General features: G+C 39.5%; 1 protein-coding gene across 5 annotated transcripts in view; it reads right to left on the bottom strand.

The window, feature by feature from the left end:
* The window catches only part of LOC136348657 (serine-rich adhesin for platelets), a 100,677-nt gene that overhangs the window by 79,686 nt on the left and 4,409 nt on the right, over window positions 1-16,582 (bottom strand). For 2 of the 5 annotated variants that reach the window (XM_066299657.1, XM_066299656.1), the window contains exons 1-2: window positions 11,740-11,940; window positions 7,810-7,982 (exon numbers count right to left, since the gene is read on the bottom strand). The gene's annotated coding sequence lies outside the window, so the exon portion shown is untranslated. Of the gene's footprint in view, window positions 1-7,809; window positions 7,983-11,739; window positions 11,945-16,582 lie in introns of those variants that run through there. The other 3 variants (XM_066299658.1, XM_066299652.1, XM_066299653.1) reach the window with 3 other exon arrangements.

The raw sequence follows: 16,582 nt of genomic DNA on the forward strand, positions 1-16,582 counted from the left end.
CATTCTGACTGATAGCTAGCTTGACTACAAGTTACGTCACACGCAGTTTAACAGGGCATTGAAGAACCAGCTTTAAGGACCGGTTCTCCAATGTTCGGTTAGGGAGCATCAGCTGTCAGTTAACAACTAACTGGCAAATCAAGTGTTTTTTGAATTGATAATAAAACTTCACCGACGAGCTGCAAGCGCCGCTATCTGAAATAGCTCCGCAACTGATAGCGACACTTTGGCTGATAACTCTTTACTGCATGTTACTTCGCATGCAATCTCACCATGAACTGAAAGGGATTTCTTTATGGGCATCATACTAGGTGTTTTTTCAGACTGTACCATCCTGTATAGGACATCTTTGATTAAAATAAGATAATTTTCAGTTGTTACGATGTTTCAGGACACAGTATACCCCAAAATACCTTGTAATGCTGATTAAGTAGTTGCTTTGGCATCTGCTCTGCCTGGGCCAGTTTCCGTAATAATCCACCGTGCACAAAGTGACCCCGTACTTTGCAGACGTTTATTTAGGCATTATCTATCATTAAGCACATTTTAATCAATCCTTGAAGAAAAAAATATGAATAAAGTGGTGCCTGAATAATACATTGTCGCCCTTGGGTAATTGTTTACCATTCAAGCACCGCCGAATTTTACTGAATTGTGACTGTTCAGAGACCAAAATCGTGTTCCGGCATTTGATTCTTCGTTAATTATCTGTTTTTAAGTGCATTTTAATGATCGCTTCAAAAAAAGAGTCAAAATGAGGCAGAAACTCTTTGCCATGGGTGTCGACCACCTTTGGGGATTGGCGATTCAATGATGTTCAACAATTTTCCCAAGGTTGACAGGTTCGCCGCAACACCATTTCTGTAACGTTGTAAATCCAGTTTGAAAAATGTGTCAAATTCAAAAAATATATTCAACATTAAACTCAACATCGCAGACCTCTGTAAAGCCCCGACGTCTACCACTGCGCCAATTTCGGCTTGCTTGAGATGCCGTGACAGCCCGAGGATTTTTAAACTCGATTTTTTTTTTAACTCACTAATTTCGAGTATAACACACCCCTGGTCTTGCCTCATTACCCAACTGATTTGGAGCGATTTCGTTGGAAAGCCCAAACGTCCTTCTTTACATCGCTCGTGGCCGCCACCCACCCACGAATCACCCACCGTTCTCCATGATCTTCGAAGAGTTAAGTAGCGCTTACTTAAATTAGTAATTTCGGCGTTTTACAAAAATCACAAAATTACGCAAACGAATTTGACTAAAGGTGTTCAATTTCAGATTTGAGTATAGATTTTTGTCGAAAACCGCTGAAACGTTATTTAGGAACATCGGGAGTATCTGCGGAAGAGTTCCAGGACAGACACGATTGAAGACGTTGAACTTATGACATTTCTGTCATATTTCTTGAAAAAAAAATGTACAAAAAATTCGTACATTCTCCGCAGTTGAGCACGTCTAATGAAATAAAATAAATAAAATGATAAAAACCTGCTCGAGGTATTTCTAGTAAGTCTAGAATGGATGCTACATAGGGTGGACTAACGAAAATGAAACATGACAGATTTCTGTTAATTATCGCCTGCAGGGAAAAAACCGCTGGGACCTGTCGATTTCCATTTAGGGAAGGAAATCTTTTACGCACTCTGCTATTTCCAACCCGGTGCGGGTGTAAGGTGCACCCCTTGAACCTTAAATGGTATTCGGGGTGAAGCGATACCTCGTTTTAAAGATCGTGGAATTCTCCTTTCACCATTATCCAAGTTCCCTGAATTTCCTTCAGTAGTTTCCTACAAAACGCGTTAATAAGAACTCGGTCGATAAGAAAAGTAATCATTCGGTTATCTTTGTAGCCAGCAGATTGTTAAGTAAGAAGTGCTTAATATGTCTTTTTTAAATCACACTTAAACCAACTTGATGCAAGGAAGCGTTTAAAGAATTTTATTTCATGCGTTACTTATGCGTTTTATTATTACATTACATGCGTTAAAGTCCTGAAATTATCATCATTTGTCAGTATCTTGTTTGCAATTATACCAGCAAAATTCTAGTAGTTGCTTCTGCTATGGAATTCCGTGCTTCTAACAAAACTAAGGGCAGTAATATTTGTTGCCTCCCTTTAGAGATAGGTGTGATGAATTATTTACATTGAATTCATCCGCAATTAGTACCTCACATGATTTTGCCTGTGGTTCCCTTGGCTCAAAACAGTTTGAACGCTTGTTGAGCTAGAGGATAACCAAGATGCGTAAAATTGCAGGTGAACGGCTTCAGTCGTCTTCCCTGTGTTGGGTTACTTCTACTGAAAACTCAAATCTGAGCTCAGGAAGAGTGAGTTTTCCTCACAAAATTATTATTAAAAAAATATACCTTGCAAATTGAAAAAACGTTCGATGTTGGCTCGTTTAACCTTTGAAACGTGCCGAAAATTCGGAGAGCTTGGAAGGGATGGAAAGAAAATGCTATGACCTTTGCAAAGAGGCGTCACTTGAACCCTATTCCCATTTAAGATTTGAGGGGCGCGCATCTTACCCACTTAATGGGGGTTGAAAGTGGCTAAGTTGAAAATGTCCCCCCCCCCCTCGTGTAGACCCCGGCAAGTCCCAGTGATCTTTTAAATAAGCTTCCGGTATTACAGTTAGCGATAACTCAATGAGAAATGAACTGACAGAGGCATCTTGGGACAAAGCGCTATCGAAGGAGAGTTCTACTGCCGTCGCCACCAGATGGCCAAGTATGGGGGAATTCCCTTTTGGACCGGGGTGCCTCCCAGAACTAAAAAGGAAAGGGAAGGGGAGAAAATGGGATATGGAGGCGCAGACGCGGTCGGGTGGTAGTAAATTCGTCCGTCTTTCCATGTTTTCTTCATAAATTACCGTTTATTAACTACGGAGGGTGTTCCCAATGTTAACCCGACAGACATTGGGTGACGCCTTCTGACTAGCGTTTCGTCTCCCCTTTCCTAGGAAAAGGGGGTTAAAAATGAGTGATTTTGACTGCGATGCAAACTGCTCCAAATTATTCTCAAATTCTGTTACTCCGAAGACCGCACGCGAAAGGAAATATTTTGCCGATCCCTTCAGAGTTACGAGTTTCATACGCGACCACTAATCATTGATTTATGAATTTATATGAAATAGTTGCACTACTTGCCATTCACTGACTAACTGTCCCCGTTCTGCCCAAAGAGATTACTTGCACCTATTCAAGTGTCAGCGGAATTTAAAAGGTAAATAAATCCTGTCTTTCAGTAGCGATACATATAAAACACTAAAAAAGCAATAACAAAAACACGGAACAGCCATATACACAATTCATTAACATAAACAACCTTCTATCAGGTTGCGAACTTCGATTGATTTGTTCGCTCTTTCAGGTATTTTTTACCGCTTCAAGAACGAATTTCATGCCTGTCAATGTGCACATGATAATACCAGTTAAAACTTATTTGCTAATCCTAACGAAATCATTATGTCTGAACCTTGACTGTTTCTTATGCTCTTTTGATGGAAGTGCTTTTTTGGTAACGTATCAATTTATCATACAGGGTATAAGCCACCACACGAAACCTTGGAACCCCTTATACGAGCTTAAAAGGTTTTTCCGTCGTGATGCTCAGATCTAGCTTAAGTATTTACATTTCTTATGCAAAAGAAGTTTGTGAATATTTTCCATAACGTGATCTTATCGAAGGTTCGGTAAAAACACACGGAAGTTGGTCAAGTCCCTCTCCAAAACACACTAACCTGCTGAATGAGTCACCTTACCATTTCACGATAAGCTAAATGTCACCGTTAATATGCAAAACTATTTTAAGCTAATTAAACTATTTCATGGGACATTGTATTGCCCAAATAAGGGGCCGTAAAGGTTTAAGATTTATCGAAATGCATCTTCCGTTTTGAAAAACCGAGCTTTACAAAAGCATTGTCTCAGACAATACTAATTCTTGAGGACAATTTCAGGGTCGGAAAAGTACGTTATTACTTGTAAGTGAAGAAATGTGGAAAGATGCAACGTCTCTCAGATGATTTAGAAGACAGTATTGCATTACCGTCCGCAACAAAGATGTTTCGTGCTTGTCGTTATCTGGAGAAGTGCTTTGCACTTAGCTACAAACCGACAACAGCAAAAGTAATGTACAAAGTGCACCGATTCATGGTTCAAGAACCCACTGAAACCTTCGCAGTTGTCCCTAATGTCCACACAGTGAAAGCTATTAAACGTCGACGCATGATATCGTGTGTTCTTACACTCCTATGTCCGCAAAGGGATATTTAGTGCACTTGTCACGAATTAACCAAACCCATTTCTTCATTGTGGCACATACACACATCCATTGAGCAAACACGGTACTGAAGGAAAATTTCAAGTTACATCCAGTGATCCTTTTATTCCTTTGGACACGCCACGCAATTACCCGGACCAAACTGGACAAGTAGGTCCTCCAACGTTCCGTTTAATTTGGACGGAAACTGGTCACACGCAATCGAAATTCCGAAAAAGTTTTACTCCAAAGGTAATAGCTGTTGATCGGGAGTGACATTGGAGTGGAGAGAAAAAGCGAAATTCCCCAAAATGCCATTACAGCTATTTCACGCAAGCTGGTGCTCGTAATACCTTCAACTTGGACATGTGCACCTTGTATGTTATTTAATCCAATGTCAAGTTCAGCACAAAACAAGCAAGGCAGCTCGTGTATAAACGCACGGCCAAAGGACATCTTTGTTTCCTTGTCATAGCCGATCATGTCCAGATATATCGCTTTTTTGCCGCAACCGTCCCGCGATCTGTTCCTGTGTGTCCGGCCATGCACGCCATTAGGGGTTAGCCCGGGAGAGGAGAGAGACGAGAACTATTCGTGCTGCCACATTGACGTTATCCCCTCAGTAAGGGCCCCACTGCCTTAATATGGAGAAATCGCTGGATCAGATGCGCGTTTTATCAAAAATCGATTTTTCATCACCGTCACAACTGCGACAAGGTTTCACTAATTTTATGCCTATAAAAATCTGAAATTCGATTTAAAATTTTTGGAAGTTTTTAGATATTTTACGCAATGTCCCAAGAATTATTTAGGTAGACGAACTAAAAGGAAACGAAAATAGTGTTTGCTTCGGTTAGTTCATTGAATGTGGCTTAATTTGGAAGACCAGTATACACTGAAAATTTCACTTGAATTGTTGATTTTCATTGTTTTCGATTAAAAAAAAAAAAAAAAAAAAAAAAAAAAAGAGAAAAAAGCAACTTCCGCCCAAATTTCCTAACGGAGGTTGCGCTCAAAATTTTCTACTGGGGGCGAATGAAACTTACTGAAAATTACGAAGAAATTGCACTCGAAAAATATGAATTAAGGTGGATGAAAAATATTTTTCTGTTCAGAGAAAAATTTCTAAAACGCCATTTTAAACCGTCGAATTGAAATGTAAAAATGTTGAAGTTGTCGTTCTAAGTTGTACCGTTAAGCTGAATTCAATTGCCGAAAATTGCACCCGAGTTATTACCAAAATGAATATATGAATGGAAAATGACAACTTTCCTTACGGCTTATGTAATAATACCCCTGAGAGACCGAACCACTTCCGCAAAAACAGCAATATCCAAGTATTTTCCAATGAAAGCAACTAGATATCTAAACTTTTACAGGTTTTTTATTAATCGAATAGCAATAAAAAATTGCATAATTTTAATTAGACATTGCATGATGTTGTACATACTCTCCTTCTTTTTAAGCAACTTTTTAAGCAACTTTTTAAGCAATCGAATAAACGATATCTTTAACGGTTTCCTGATTTCTTTCATGCGTTCGGCGGAAGCAATTAAGGCAACAACGCGAAGAAACACTCTTTGATCTGTACTTTACCGAAATAAATTCGTTGACCATTAATTGCATTTCGTTGCTGTATTAGGGCATATGCGGGGTGTCCCAAATAACGCGAGTTCCACGGCGATTACGGTAACGGTACGAAATACAAAGTGACTCAAATGAGAAAGAAGATGCGCGTTTTTGCGCACGTTCGGGAAAATGATCTAAAGTTAAAAATACGTTCGAGGATTTTCGAAATATGAATGTAAAAGTGAAAACTGTGACTTTCGAAAATTTTAAATTATGAATGAGCTATCTGAGCAAATTCTATGAAGTTTGGTAGTCCTCTACTGTCGACAACTGCCGATCGAATGGTGTTCTCGGTATTTTTCCAATTCGTCTAAATTGCGAACAGTTATATACAACTCGATATTCTTTATGACCGCCATATTGAATTGTGATGGCGTCGAATACCAATGGACAACCAATTGCCTCTAGGTCCTTTCTGTTCTTCGGTCAACAGATGTGGTATCTAACGGGACGCCAATTTTTCTGCGCTTCAATTCTTCATGCGAAATTTCCTGAACTGAGGTCCTTGAAATCCCCTCAATCTCGCGATACGTCACGCGTCAATCTTCCTTGACGCGTCTGCGCATGGAACCGACGCGTTCCCGGGTAACTGTTATTTGTGGTGTACCTGCCCTTGGTTCGTTGCTAAGGCTCATTCGTCCACGTTTGAATTCCCCTTTATCAAAGGGAAATTGTCGCTTTATGTGGAGATTCATTGCCGAAAACGGAAACCAACTCGTCCAGACATTTTTGTTGAGTTTGAGTCGGTCGAGTCTCTGAAGGTTGTAAAAAATTATTACGCGAAAATTTTCTCCCTTTAATTCAATTGTTCCGGCGAATTGTCAACTTTTAAAATTCACTATATCGACGACATTACACGTATCGCCCTCGAGCTTTGGATTTGGGACGACTAAAGGTCGAAGTTAAATTTGATTAGTAACATTTGAGTACGCTGCCATCTATGTCCCTGTGTTCGAAGCATAAAAGACAGCCCTCTTAAGTAATTTTTTCGCTGAAAGCCTTTGTAGGGGAATCAGTCGAACCCCGAAATTGTTGCATTTTATTAACTTAAAGTCTAAAAAACCGTTTTCCCGGGCGCGGGCGACGGCGAAAGGCAACGGAACTCGGGAATTCGTGGCAGCACGGAAAAAGTCTTTCCGTAATTTTTCCTGTTGCCCTAAAATTTCCCAATTAAGCTGTACGTTAGGAACTGGGGAAAAACGAATGCTCTCTTATCCAGATCAAGTTAGTTCAGGTTCAAGAGAGTTGACAAACACAGGAAAGTAATGCTTTTCCGGCCACTTAAACGGTAGTTCCGCCTCTTTGGGTGACACTTACCAACAGAGCCAATAAATTTCGTGTTTCCGAAAAATGGGCGAACGGCTAATTCATAACTTATCTACAGTGTAAAATCTTATCTTTGGGATGTCGTAAACCATACAAACGACCATTAAAATCAATTAAGATCGCTTTCCGTTTGCACGAATCCGTTAACTCATAAAATTAATTAGCATCTATTTAGTTAAATTTTGCAATAATGAAATGCCCGATTGGAAACATCGATGATGACTTTTATAATAACCATAAATTTTCCGTATCAGATGAATTAGTCATAGAGTTTGTGGGAAGAACTTTGGACCTTCCAACGATGAAATTCGCACTGGGAAAAAGTGAAGCATTCATCAGTCAGAATTCCATTGAAGCAAAAACACCACTCATCTGTTAAGCGAAATGTTTCCCAAATGGCAATTAAACCGCAAATCGACTACACCTCGTTTAATCGCTTTATTTGGAAATAGTTTTACGACAGAGTTCGTCAGAATTTCTTGCACAATGGGACAAAATCGATTCGACGTTTTGTTCTTTATGCGATACCGAGACTCTTCACAGAAAATTGCCGGAAAATCTTTTGTAACAGCCGAACTCAAACTCACCCAATAATGCAGAACGCCCACCTCCAAGAAGACCATAGGATGAGCTACCTAGCCGGGTTGCAGCAGCCTCAGGGAATCCGTCTTGCTGTGACGAAATCACTAGGACTTACAGGTCCGACTCGCGACCAGTCAATGACGTCAAATGCGTTGTTGCCAGTTAAATGCTCAATCGGCTGAAATAAAAATGAAGAAAAGAGGCTATAACACGTGTTTTGCTTTGGTAAACCTAAAGGACGGGCAACTTTTCGCCTATCCATCCGCTCATGAAGACTTCAATCGTGTACTTGTATGGCCCAATTCGAAGGAGAACAATAAATCACCTCCACCAATTAATTCTGCAATTTTGTTGTTCAAGTCACTCATTCATCAAACGGCTTGAATCGCGATAGTTAAACAAAAGCTTCGGTTCGGTAACGAGACACAAAAATAAATTCTTAGGCGGTTAAATGTCAACCAGTCAGACTCAAATCGCAATCAATGTATGTATGTGAAGGCCATAAAATTATGCAAACACTGTATACAAGCTACCGAAATTGTTATTATGGCTAATGGATGCAAGTTATGATATTATGATTTTATGAGAAAGGAGCTAATATGGTAAAATGAGTAATGAACGTGTTTGAAATGTCGATGCAAGTGAAATTTAGTCCGTGGTAGGTAGCTCTCAGAAAAATGCAGGGTTGGTCAGGTTTTTTTGCTCAAATTTAGTAGCAGCGGCAGCAGAACCAAGACTACAACTTTTCAGGAAATGAAAAATCCAAGGGGTAAAAAATTATTTCCTGGAATTACAGTGAGGTTCATTAAAATAACACAAACGGGACAGAAAAAAGTTTCTTGAGAACCGCCAAAAATTGCAAATTCTTTGGGGCTTCAAGACCCAACTAAAACTTGTGTGCAATCTCAAACGTCTGAACAGGGAACTTCGAAACGAAAGCAAAGAAAATCCGCAAGCGCAGAAGATCCTTCTTCGTATGGAACAGAGTTTCGTGATAGGATTCTTTCTTAAGTCCATACTCAATGACGTCACTAACATTGAGGCAATGACCGAGTGGCCTTTATGGTTATCAGTTATAATGTTCATCCAGCGAATAAGAAAACAGAAACAGTTGATTTGAAGTGTCCATTAAGAAACTGAATATTATCTGATCCATAATAAAAACAACATTAGCACTAAACAACCCAAAAATCACAGAACAAAACGTCTAGGAACTTATTTTATTCGGGCTCCATAGACGTCCTGCAAATCATTGTTCTTCATTTTACTCCAACCTATTTCTTATTTTATCTCATTTGCTGTATAAATCTAGTTTTACTTCAAAGATCAAGGTTCGAACCTTGTCACAAATCTCCGAATGTTTTAACTTCGTAAACGCATACTCGATGACGTCATAATTTTTTGACAATTTCGATAATCGACAGACTTCAAGGTTTGACGTTTTTTAAAACCTCTTCATTAATGCGTACTCGATGACGTCATTATTAAAAACTGTGGGTAATAGCAATGAGGCATCAACATAAGAGGCTGAAGATTTTCTCAAACTTGCGAGAAAATTTTCACAAGTGCGTAGATATTCACCCACAGAGCTTTTTAACGGGTTTGTCAATGACGATGATGCGCTGAATTCAACGTGAATTCGACGCCTGAATCTTTTCTAATACAGAAATTTCTTATAATAATACACTCAATGACGATATGAATGTATGGTTTTCACAATAGAGAGAACTAGGGTCAGACATCAACATGAACGTAATTTGTCGATGTAAACCTACGTTCTACTTCTTGCATCGATACGTAGTCTCTATACAATTTTAAGCTTAGGCCATCCTTACACACATGAAATGCAAAGTAAACAAGAAGTATAATAGTTAGCATAACATATCAATTCATGTGTGGCAATACTTCTAGCAACACTTAATTCAAACGGCACAAATGGACACGGACATGGGAAAGACAGTGCCGCTCGCTGTAAATCGGGGATTCACGTGGGCAACTCAATTCGACGCGACTGCGTTTACGCTTCGCGTAGCAAGCCGCAAACTACGTCTGACGTAATTGGTATCACAAGGAAATAGGTCCTGCGCGTGAATAACTCATATTCTCAGCATTTACGTGATCTGGTTGGCCTAAAACCGAATTTGTAAAGTCGACGATGGATTTGGCTCCAGCGTCAGCGCAGTAGCTCCAGGCCCCTGAAATCTAGTTGTATCCTGAAGTTTCCGTTTAAAAATGCTCACTGATACGTCATTGCTATTTAAGTGTGAATTTAGAAAATTTTAATGATAATTAATGACGCTTGAAATGTTAAGCTATAATTAAACCAGTGGCGTGAATTGGCTTTAAACTGAGTTACGATTTTTTTTTAACTAAATTCCTTAAAATGAAATTCGCTACCCTTCAAATCTCTCTTCGATACATCACTAACATTTCTAATGAAATTTTCGAAATATTTGTGATTACGACGTGGATTTATTAAATTGAAATAACAACAGTGGCGTAACTTGTTATGAATCCCAGTTAGGATTTTTTTAAATAATCTTCTGAAATGGAACTCTATCTTGAGATTTTCCATTCAAATCTCTCTCTCTCTCTCTCTCTCTCTCTCTCTAATATGCCATGGCGATTTCGAACTAAATTCTGGTAATAACAAACAACTGGGAGGTGCCGAATCGAAACAAAATTGTGATGTTTTTTTCACTTTTAAAAAGGAATTTCACCCCGAAGTTTTTGCTTTCACATTCCTTCCTCGCCCAACATTGCTACTTTGAAGCTAATTCCGGCAATCTTAATCATCGCGAAGGAAATTTAGAGTTGTTAAATTGCAACAAAATCAGTAGTGCAACTTGTTTGGTATCGGAGTTATAAAATCGATCAAAAATTCATGTTAGAACTCGCACGTCAATGGCAAATTAAAGACTTTCAGAGACCAACGGGAAAGAGCTCCTTCGATTTCCATATGTATCTAAATAATGCTTTGTTACATAAACATGAATTCAACGCTCTTTTAAATCACTTCCTACTCTTCCAAAGATGATATGACAACTAACAGAAGCAGGCCAAATATGACAAAAACACACATTGCGTGAGCGATTCTACAACACTTTACTTTCCGGAACTGTTTATTCTAGCGAAAACTGGTACTTTCAAATGTTTAGGCATAAATGGGAAAATTATATGCTTTCTGTGTAATCGTGACACTTTAGAGTGTTCGAACAATATTCGCATTAGATAGGCAAATTGGTGAGGAGGTAGGGTCATGTGACACGTACAAAAATCGGGGTATATGATCTAAATTTATTTTAAAAAAATTTTTTTTAAAGAAATTTTGAAAAATATTCGCAGTTTTGCAGCGATGTCGGCTAAAAATGATAAATTATTGAAGGTCTTCACGACAAAATTACCTACATGAAGTTGAGAATTAGCCCCAAAATAAAATCAGACTTTGGTCAATATTCGAATTACTAAACGTCATTAGGTATATGCACGAAGCAAAATTTTTACCAATTTTCACTTGAGCCCATTTCATTTGGCATCTTTTATCAAGAACCTACCTATCGCATTAAATAATTTCTAGTTTTCATAAATTAATACTTATTGTCAAAATACCGTATTAATTAAATTATAATTTCCCCACTTGACACGGTTTATAAGCTTTTAATGGCAGTAAACGTAAATCACACTTCGGCCGCGGTTTCTCCTGTGCTCAAACTCGAGACCATGATTCGCGTAATGAAAAAAAATAACAATTTTTAGATACTAATACAAGAGCCCCATTATGCAAACAAATTCGGCGAAACTCGGCACCCATTCAATGATCCCGTGTGGCATCATCACACGCGAATCCTCTCATATATCCTAAATCGACTCTGTCTAAGACGGTTTACCAGATTATAACGTTTTTTTCTCTACATCGACATAAATCACGCACTCACCAGAATCAGTGCAATTTTCTCCACTCAAATTTCCCCCCCCCCAAAAAAAAATATCCAGATTCCACGAAAGAGCAGTAAATCAGGCAACACTGGTCAGGTAAGAATTCGCGCACCGCCGACTCAAGAGCACCGTATTGTTGCTGTCCTGCAGACTGCAGGAAACTCAACCACAGCAAAAGTGCGACAAGACGCGCGCGTCGATAGAAATGAAATGCCTCCAGCGGGCAAGAAAAGCTGCTTATAGCAGGATGACCACGTTGCCGGATGGTGGGTGGATGCAAGATAAGGTCATCGCAGGGTAAACGCATGGGTCTTACCAGAGGTGTTGATGGGATCGCGATTTTGTTCGGAAGATGGTAATTTAGCTCTCCAATACGCCCAGTGCAAGAAGGAGCGGTTCTTGAAGGCAGGAAATTACGAACTATATACAGGGTGTTGCCGAAAGATAAGGCGCGAATTTAAGGGGAGATTCCTTGGGTCAAAATGAGAAAAAGAGTTTGCATAAACGTCTGTCCGAAATCGTTTCACTCGCGAGATACCGCGTGTTAAAATTCAGAGAAAAAATACAATTTTTCATCACCAAAGAAGGTTTTATGTCGATTTAATTTGAATTGTCGTCGTTTAATCGCAACATCATGGAGTGCCTCCCATATATGGCAGGGATGATCCGGGAACTTCAGGTGCGTGCCCACAAACCAAGTCAGAATTCTAGACAAAACAGTATGGCTCAGGACATATGGCGCAGAAAACGGTCCAAACTTCAACTTTTCTCTCCCTAGATACTTTTCCTTATTTCGGGTTGTTTTCAAGATCGAAATCCAACCTCTGGCATTCTCCAAACAAACTTAACACAACTTGGAAATTAACAATAAATTAAATTAATGCAATTAACATTTTAAACCTGCAAAAATGATTGCGAACACTTTCGACGTCATCAGGGCCGTTTCCTAATATCCTCTATGTTTAAAACCATTCCAGCCATACATGTGTTCGTAGGAAATTTCTGTCTTCTTCCAACCTAGGAAATTTGCGCCATCGCTCTAAGAAACACCCTGTACAACGACCGTAAAAATATACGGTAACATAAAAAATAACAATTTTGATTTGGTAAGTTGTCGAACTGTCTTGGTATCTCCCATCACAGAATTGAAGCCGTGTAGACTCATGGCAAATCATTCAGAATGGAATTGCATGGTGTGTCCATGGTTCAGATCTGAGCAGTTTCGGCTGAAACCCCTTAAAAGTTGTCAGAGATATTCTTTAATTTCGATCTTCAAAATTCGTTACCGAACAGAGGATTTTTTTCTGGCTGAATTCTGATGCTCGATCAATAATTGTTTTACGAATCTCGCAAGACCTTAAATATTTATCGGCAATAAACTTGGCCATTCCACCTGCAACATTTGTACCCCCCTTCGATGAAATTCCATCAGCTAATATTTGGAAAAATCCATCAAAAAATGCTATTTTATCGAAAAGGGCGTAGCAGCAGTCTAGCAGACTTAATCCAGAACACTCGAACTGGGTACCCGATTGATCGGAAGCATGGGCATGGGTGGAGTACCAGTGCTGGATTGAGGTTCTCATTCCGAATTTGAGGCGATAAATAGAACGCGGATCGGCTACGACCTAATCCAGGCCCGGACTGAGCGTGAAGTTTCCCACCCTTAGTTGAAGAGAATCGGTAAGTCGAAGAGTGAGGAGTGTTGGTTTTATGGAAACTACAGACTCGAGATCAATCAAAACTATTTTTTGTATGTCGCAAGAAACGTTCGTCACAAAGCAACTACAATTTGATCTTCAGAATGAACATACGTAAAACCTTTTCGCAACATTGAATGCTCGTACATCAGATTGGACATAGGATGAATTCGGTTTGAGTCTGGACATCTGGACCGCTTTTTTGAAAGAGAAAGCCAGTGTTATGTAGATGGGCAAAAGGAAAATTTCGTTTGGAGCTGATCGATATTTGGTGAGTCAATCGCGCCCAATTTATCTCACACTCCGTATCTTCAATTCCTTAGGCCACGTCACGATGCTGCGAAAAATCCTAAATTGCCATTAGAATTAAGCTGAAAGCCCTTTTAGTTACTCGGATTGCAAAGATGGAAGTTTTTGCTGGTCGATCCTGCATAGCTGAAGCATAACGTAATTGTAAAAATTCATAAACGTATTAGAACATCTATTACAATTAGATCCCTTGTTATACCCATTAAAAAAAATAATAAAGCTGTAACCGGATGTAAAAATCACCTTTACGTAATTAGTTACAATTAATCCTCCATTGTGGCTGTCGTGATTCCTACCAAACGCGTGTCAATTCAAAGATCAATTCGAGCTCATATTCTTCTAAATTTGGAGCTCTTGGTCTATTCAATGCCAGTCAGAATATTGTGGTATTCGCACAGACCATTCATTGTAATAGCAAAAAAAGGGAATACCATCATTATTGCTTTATTTATTTATCACGCAATTAAATTCGAAAGACGTGATGCCCAAAAATGGCCGGCTAGGAAGTTTTTGTGAAGGCATGAAATATCGAAATTCTATGAAAATTTCATTCGTAGTCGTAGACCATGATGGTTAAGTTGGGGTAGTGGTTCGACTTGTTGATGTTGATACATGAACTTGGCAGCTTTGAAGACTGACAGTGAGAAACGAGGATTTTGGGGGCTTGAGAGGAGAATAGCGGCGCCATCGGGCAAGGAAGGAATACGCGTATAAAAAGATATCACGAATTAAGCTTTAACAAATTAAAGCGGCCCTCCAGTTCTTGTTTTGCTCGCCACTAACCCCGGGAACAAAAAGGATTTTGTCCCGGACGTTTCAATTGCCGTGAAACTGTTTTTCCGTGCGCCTTCCGGGACTTTTCGAAGTCTCGATCGTCGCGATGTGCGTGGAAACCCGACTTAAGCGCGCGTGCGCGATTTCCTGTCGCCGTACTAACAAACTCCCCGGACTGCATCAACGGACGTGCGAATCCCAGACTAGTTTCAAATAGTGTCGGGTGCACGTGGGACTGTGACTTACACCAAGAAGGTCAAAAAACAGCCTTTGAGTCGCGGCTTACTTTAAGGATGGAATTTCGGTTGCTTTTCGTCGTAAAAGCTAAAATTAAAAACCCGATGAGTTTTCCAAGAGGTTTTACGCGTAGCGAAAAAAATTAATATTAATTGCCGTGTTAATTGCGAACCATCCATTGGTACTAAATGGCTCTCGTTTTCAGAACCTGTATTTTTTTATTGTTTTTAGTGTCTGCTTACAGCTGCTGCGAATTTACTGGTCAGGCTGACCTCATTTCGATAACTCCATTTACTTTTTCTGCTGTTTGTACCGCCTGAAATACGGCGAATTTCAGGGAGTTCCAGAAAAGGTTCTTCTGGAATAATTTCGAAAACGTGAAAATTTTTGTTGCCAATCCAGATCGAATTGTGCAACTAAAATTGGGAGGCATAATTCCTCGAATGAGACCCGTCTGAGAGGGCCGAAATTGTAATTTCCGCTGATTGTTGGTTCTTCTGCGAATACCTGCGCATTTTCTTGATTCGGCGGGTTCGAAGAACCAAAAATTTTGCGAATTTTTCTACAAAGTTCGCGCAACCCTTCTTTACTTCTGAAGGAGCGGGAAGCCTCTTTTCGTGATTGGACGGTGAGTTTCTCATATGCGAACCTGCTGGAAAGAGCTGAGACCGTGGGGAAGTGTCCTAAAAAAAATTTTTTTTTTGTTAATTTTGTGAGTAATTATCCGGCTGGAAGGACTAGAAAAACTCCCGATATTTTTTCAATCTGCGAGTAACTCGGGAGATTAATTAAGCTTCGTCAGAGGGCCAAACCATCGAAGTGCTGGCGGGTTCCATCGGAACATTAGGCTGGAAATGGGGATAGGGAGAAAGGTCCAACTCGAAGCCTAATGCCCATGAAAACTGTACTTTCGATAGCACGTTTTCCTGTTGCGTAAATCTTGAAGTGTGATATTAACCGCGTTTTTCTTCGATTCAATTTGCTTTGCTGAACCACCTCGCCGCTCTAAATACCTCCTACCGACTGATTCATCATATCGATATTCCGGTTCCTCAGTGGAGGAACGTACGTAACGACCATTCAAAAATTTCAATGACCTTTGCCTTTAATGACGAACCACCGAACGCCACAGCACCTCGCATAGTATTAAACATTTTTATATCCATTAAAGGGAGACAATGAATTAAATGTCCATGTTTTGCATCTCAAAGAATCGGAAATATCGTGTTCCTGACTTTCAGTTTGATTGATAAATAAATATTGGTGCTAATTGGCCTGACCAAGGGCAAGTTTGGTGTAATTAAGCTTTGTATGTGAGGTTATTTGCAAAAGATATCGATATTTTATACGTGTAAGTGGCGAAGTCTTAATTTTTCTTGTGGCTGGAATATTGTATGGTAATTTTCGAGCCAATTTAATGGTCAACATGTTGAACTTAAGATGCTGAAATTCATTTCACATGAGTTATTGCACCATCAGGGAAATTTTAACACTTCAGACTTCCAGTTTGCCTCGGAATTCGATCCGTTGCCAAATAAGGCATTATCGCAATAGTATTGACAAGTAATAATTTGCTAGGTGCGAATTGGACGTGGACGTCCATAGTAATTTTATTAATACAATTTTAATAAACTTATTAATTTTAGTCACCCATACAAGGCAGTGTTTATTTTAAGAATGAGGAACTTTTTAGTTACTTAATGCGTTTGTGAAAGGCTTTTAGCATTCGAAATCAGTAATTTCTGGCGGAAGAGCGCGTTTGCAAATTTCAAACTCCAGCAATAAGTTTGGAAGCACGAACTGGGTATTTTTGGGTGAAATT

The sequence above is a fragment of the Euwallacea fornicatus genome, chromosome 34 (assembly GCF_040115645.1).
Source record: "Euwallacea fornicatus isolate EFF26 chromosome 34, ASM4011564v1, whole genome shotgun sequence".
NCBI classification, from domain to species: domain Eukaryota; kingdom Metazoa; phylum Arthropoda; class Insecta; order Coleoptera; family Curculionidae; genus Euwallacea; species Euwallacea fornicatus.